Source organism: Herpailurus yagouaroundi, unplaced genomic scaffold (genome assembly GCF_014898765.1).
Source record: "Herpailurus yagouaroundi ecotype Mexico unplaced genomic scaffold, PumYag 557, whole genome shotgun sequence".
NCBI classification, from domain to species: domain Eukaryota; kingdom Metazoa; phylum Chordata; class Mammalia; order Carnivora; family Felidae; genus Herpailurus; species Herpailurus yagouaroundi.
This window is the reverse complement of record NW_024412774.1, coordinates 161,313-167,469: the sequence shown is the minus strand read 5'-3', so window position 1 is coordinate 167,469 and position 6,157 is coordinate 161,313. Positions and strand designations below refer to the sequence as shown.

At 48.6% G+C, this 6,157-nt stretch overlaps 1 protein-coding gene across 5 annotated transcripts in view; it reads left to right on the top strand.

Moving 5' to 3' along the window:
* Window positions 1–104: 104 nt before the first annotated feature.
* LOC121023416 (uncharacterized) overlaps window positions 105–6,157 on the top strand; it is a 35,106-nt gene continuing 29,053 nt past the window's right edge. The window contains exons 1-2 of one of the 5 annotated variants that reach the window (XR_005787372.1): window positions 105–735; window positions 4,758–5,354. The gene's annotated coding sequence lies outside the window, so the exon portion shown is untranslated. Of the gene's footprint in view, window positions 762–4,757; window positions 5,355–6,157 lie in introns of those variants that run through there. The other 4 variants (XR_005787371.1, XM_040465310.1, XM_040465308.1 and 1 more) reach the window with 4 other exon arrangements.

Sequence of the window (6,157 nt, the reverse complement as noted above, 5' to 3'; positions counted from 1 at the left end):
CACACACACACACACACACACACACACACACACACACACACACACACGTGTCGCGTCACTGCTCACGCGTCGCGAACTACATTCCCCAGAAAGCCTCTCATCAAGCGTCTTCTCAGAGCTTCCCAGGGAGAACCTGGGCGAGGGGCGTTTCCGAGGCCGCGGTCTGGGCTCTGGCCAATGATAGCCTAGGGGAGAGGCGTTTCCGGAACCGCCGCGCCAGCGCGTGGTGGCTTCTGGTTTTCGGTTGTTTCTTTGGCAGCTTGCCGTTTTATCGGTGTTGGAGGAGGAACCAAGTTGCCTGGCCGTGGATGGTGCCGGGAGGCTCACCGGGCCTGCGGGAACGGATGCAGGGAAGATTCGAGAGTCGGGGAGATTCCGTCTCCGTGCCCTGTGCACCCCTTGGCCCCAGAGAATGTCCTGACTACCCAAGCCCGGATATCCTTGGCAGTAGGGGGGGCTACCTCGCGGGGATGTCTACAAGGACCTCCTTTGGAGCCCGCCCGGGAGTCGTCGCCCTTGGCGTTGTGTCTGCTTTACAGAGCGGGGGACGGAGGCTCAAAGCCACGCGTTCCGAGCTCATGACCAGCTTGTGGCTGGACTACGGGCGTGATGAGTGAGCCGATCAACTAGTCACGGCTGAAGGATTCTTCCACCCGACCTGACTCGGAGTCCCAGTGTCCTGAGTCCCCGACTGAGCTACAGGCCTCGATGTTCTGGATGATGGAGCGTTCGCAGGTGGGGAGTCTTCATCCCAGAATTCGGTATGTTAAGATGTAGAGGGTACAGACAGAGGGATCTGCGTGTGCAAAGATTCGGAGGTGAGACTGACCTGAGAACATTCAGGAAAATTCTCATTCTTCCACTGCATGAAGAGAGGAGTCCTGCCTCTATTCATTGGCTGAATGTGCTGGGAGTCGTAGAAATTTTTGAATAGAAGCGGGATATCCATTGTCTGGATTTAGGATTTTGAAAGTATCCCAATGAATACCAAGTAAACATACTGAGTGAACACACCGGTGGGAGAGGGGTTGTGGTCAGGGGTTGTGAGGATGCTGCTGCAATATTCTTCCAGACAGTTATGATGATGGCCTGTCCAGGGTAGAAGTAGGAGAGGTGAGAGAAGTGATCAGATTTCGGTTAGATTTTCAAGATGAAGTTAATGGGATTTCCTGCTACATGTGACGAGTGAACGTAAGTGGTGGATAAAAGACCATCCCGAGTGTTTAGGAAGAATGAGATATTGTACATGGAGATGGGAGTTTGGCAAGAGGAGGATATTTTGGGGAAGATTAGCAGTTGGATTTTGTAGATGTGGACTTCTAAGTGGAAGTGACTACGTGCCATGGACACATAGGGAGTTTTGGTTTGTCCTCCGATCTCCAGGTTGCAGTTCACTGGTGGCCTGGACCAAGGAAGGGCCTGAGAATGGCATTTTGGAAGGAGAGTCTTAGGTTGTGGTTGCAGATAAGTGGCCCTGAGGTGAGTGTGGGGTGTCCAGGATAAGGACCAGTGGCCGGGTGGAGGAGATGGGTGCAGAAAAAGAGAAGCACTGTCCAAAGACCAATGGATCCGGGGAGAGGGCACATCCAGGAGGAGGGCCCACCCTTTCAGATATGAGAGGGTAAGCAGGCATGTCAGGGGACAAGGTTGGGAGACATAAAGGGAGGTGGCCGCAAGACAGAGACTGGGGTCCCAGGTCCCATGCCCAGTGCTTAGGTTGCATCCATCTGCTCCCTGGCCTGCTATAGCAAGGCCCAGTGACTTTTAAGAAGGTCACATACTGCTTTCAGAAAAAGTGGGGCTCCTTCATGAGACACAGTAGGGCTACTACCATGACATGGTGCTGTCCTCACCAGGTTAGGCCACTATGTTCCCCATGGGATATGCGGCTGGTCCTGGTGCTGGCCCATGTCTTGATACATCTTCTCCCAGACTGCTGTATAAACAACTCCAGTATCTTTTAGGTCAAGGGTCAAAAGTATCACAACTTGCATAGCAGATCACATCCAGCTTGGTTATTATCTGGCCAAGTGACCCAGTCGAGGTGTGTTGCTTTTCTTTCTCCTCTGTCACACTTCCTCATTCCAGCAGGTTTTCTGCCAGCTGCCCCTTGTGAGCCCCTGTGATGGCACATGGACACAGACACGATCACCGATTGTGGGGACAATGCACCTTTCCCCTGAGATCTTTCCTGGTTGTTCATTTTGTGAGGTTCAGTTCTCCAGATGCATAAGTGATCCTTATCCACCTCAGTCTGTCATGGGTGAATCATGACAGACCTGGGGCTGGCCTCTCACAAGCCACTTGACCCCCCATAAGAATGACTGCCTGCACTACCATCAATGTGGTCACCCAAGGTGAACATGGCCAGGAGACTTGAACAGGGCAGCTTGAATCAGTCCATGACCAGAGAGGCCCATGGAGGACCAGTCCTGGTCCGTGCAAGACTGGTAGGGGAGGGCCTGTGGCAGCGGGCTTGTCTCTCACCTGGTACCTGGCCTGTGCCCTCTCTTACCCTGGTGCCAAAGTGAGTAGCCATGCCTCTTTTCTGTCATTCTGGAACTTCATTCTACTTTCCCTTGACTCATATTTCCTGGCTGATCCTTCTGTATCCTTTTCCTCTCAGTCTTTCGCCTTCTCCCCTTTTATGGTCAGACCCTCCACCATTGGCCTCCCCTTAACATGTTCTGAGCTGATACGTATCCTTAAGTAGTTCTTGAAAGGGTGCCTGGGTAGCTCAGTCAGTTGAATGTCCAACTCTTGATTTCAGCCCAGGTCATGATCCCAGGGTCATGGGATCAAGCCCCCATCTGGGTCCATGCTGAGTGTGGAGCCTGCTTGAGATATTCTCTCTCTCTCTCTCTCAAAAAATTTTTTAAGGAAAAATAAAATTTATCTCTTCATGGGACTGCTTGCTTCCTCTAAGGAAGGTGGATATAATGTCAGTGGCTGGACCACCTTCACTGCATAGCACCTGCCTGTCACCAGACACTGAGGCCCTTTTGCAGAACTCACAGAGAACTGACACTGAAGAGACACCCAGTAAACACATGGTATATGGAGAGGTGTTCAATCAATAAAAAATACCAGAATGGGGGGCGCCTTGGTGGCTCAGTCGATGGAGCGGCCGACTACAGCTCAGGTCACGATCTCGCGGTTCATGGGTTCAAGCCCCTACGTCAGGCTCTGTGCTGACAGCTCAGAGCCTGGAGCCTGCTTCAGATTCTGTGTCTCCCTCTTTTTCTGCCCCGCTCCTACTCGCACTCTGTCTCTCTCTCAAAAATAAGTAAAACATTAAAAAAAAATTTTTTTTTAATTTTCAGAATGGGAAAAAAAATCCCAAGTACATTGGGAAGATGGGAAGGCCTTCACCTTTGTCTCCATTCTGAGAAAGCAGAAGTACATTCATGTCTTCAAATGTCATGATTGTTGTAATGTGAGAAAGCCTCCAGCCAGAGCTCTATTCCTTTTGAGAATGAGAATGTTTGCCCCTTAGAAAACACTCATTAAGGCAGGGAGTGTGGCCCAGCCTTGAGCAAACTTTTGCATTTCCCCTTGCACCAAAGGAGTCAAGTGCCGAGAACGTGGGCATCTGCATTCAGAGCTCTATTCTTGTTAGCACCAAAAGATTCATGCCAGAGAACAGTTGTACAAATGCAGGAACCACCTGAAAGCTCTCAGGAAAACTGAACCTCTTTCACACAGTCCCCACTGGAGAAAGGCATAAGGAGTGCAGCTGGTGTTGGATAGCCTCCTTGCCCAGATTTAATCAAGTTTTGCAGCAGCAAGTTACTGCGTTGTGAGTGTAGTGAGTAGGAGAGCAAAGCAGCTCCTGCTGGGTCCTGCATAGAAATATTCACACTGGAGAAAGCTCCTGTGTGTACAGCTGGTATGGGAGACTCAGCCACAGCTCCTGCCCACCAACCAGCACAAAACCTTCACTAGTGAAAAGCCATTTTAGGAGCAGTGAATTTAGTAAGGTCTTCAGCTGCCCCCGCTCCCCCCCCCTTTTTTTTTAACATTTTCTTTTAAATTATGTTTTAAAAACTTCATTCAATATAAAAGAATTAACACCTGAAAAATACCGTATACAAATAGCCTTCAGCCACAAGTTGTACCTTGTATAGAAGTTATTTTTTTTTTAATTTTTTTAACGCTTATTTATTTCTGAGAGGGGGGAGGGGCAGAGAGAGAGGGAGACAGAGGATCCAAAGCAGACTCTGCGCTGTGAGCACAGAGCCTGATGTGGGGCTTGAGCCCACAACCATGAGATCATGACCTGAGCTGAAATCAAGAGTCGGCTCTTCAACAGACTGATCCACCTGGCGCCCCAGAACTTCTACCTGCAGAGATTAACTCCACGAATGCCCTGTAGGGGCCCCTATAGGGGCCATACTGTACTTTGTGACCAGCTGTCACACCGCTGGATGCTATGGAAAATGTCCTTCTGTGTTTGATGGTCATCTATTACTCAGTGTAAGCAGCCCCTGTTCCCTGCTTGCCCTCCTCTGGAAGGATGGTGGTGGCCCTGCACCCATTGAAGTGATGTCCTACTGCTCACCCATGACTGAGTTTGGCATGGACATGACTCTTGCTCTGAGCAAGGGGCCTGATAAGATAGTTCCTGGAGGGCTTCTAGGGAAGCTTTCCCATTGTTTATGGACCTTGTGAAATCTGCCTTTGACATCCATGATGTCTTCATTGAGTTTCTCCAGGTACTCATAACATAGTTTATATGCGTTGCTATCATTACCCAGCTCTGGTACTGACTTCAGACTGCTCTGCACCATTTGATACTGAATACATCACCAATTAATTCACCTTTGATATTGGAGTCCTGTTTATCGGGAGTGAATTGGAAACAGAACAGAGTTCTCAGACTGGTTATCAGGTTCCCTATAGCACCTGACAGGGCACAACAGTAAGGCATGGAGCATTTCTGACCAGATGTGACCCAATTTGCATTTCTACCCCATGTTCTCTGACAAAGAATGAAAGCCTCTGTGTTCTGAAGCTTCTCACCTGGAGTTCGCCTGGAAAAGCCAGTCAGCAGTCTGGAAGAAGCAAGATAATGGTCTGTGTTTTAGGAAATGTCTCTTCCACCCAGCAGTGGTGAAAGGAAGCACTCTGAAGGCCAGACCCTGGTAATATATCATCCACTTGTGTTTGTACAAGGATGAATTGAGTACTGTAAATGGGTAAAGAATACTGACTGTGAGGAAATAAGGTGTGGGGAGCCTGGTGAACTGTTTTGATGTCTGGGCCTTTGCAGGATTGAGGTGTGCAGGTGTTGGGGCGCCTGGGTGGCTCAGTCAGTTAAGTGTCTGACTTTGGCTCAGGTCATGATATTGCGGTTTGTGGGTTTGAACCCTGTGTCAGGCTCTGTGCTGACAGCTCAGAGCCTGGAGCTTGCTTCGGATTCTGTGTCTCCTTCTCTCTCTGCCCCTCCCCTGCTCATGCTCTGTCTCTCTCTCTCTCAAAAATTGATAAATATTAAAAAAAAAAAAAAGTGTGCAGGTGTAGCTCTGTATATCTCCCACAGCTGTAGTCAACATATTTTTTATGCATTCCTGTCATCTCTTAGTGGGCTGGATACTTTTGGTCATCACCATGTGGTCAGGAACTCCAGGACTGTGAGAAAGAACAGCCCATAGCCTTTTTGTTAAATGGCTTTATTGAAGTATAATTTACATATTATAGAATATATCCATTATAATTGCATAATTAATGATTTCTAGTAAAATTATAGAGTTGTACAACCATTATTATCTCACCCCATTCCCATTGCCTCAAAATGTGCGGTTGGACACTTTTTTTTTTATTTGTTTAATTTGAGAGAGGGAGAGAGAGAGCATGAGCCGAGGAAGAGCAGAGAGAGAGAGAGAGAGAGTATCCCAAGCAGGCTCCATGCTGTCAGCATAGAACCCCATGTGGGGCTTGAACTCACAAATCCACGAGATCATGACTCAAGCCAAAATCAAGAGTAGGACACCTAACCAAGTGAGCCACGTAGGTGCCCCTGGACACTTATATAGCCAAAACCACTCCCATCCTCAGCCCCTGGCAACCACTAATCCATGTTATATCTCTATACTTTTGCCTTTCCTGATATTTGGTATCAATGGAATCATATAATATATATCCCTTTGTGTGTCAT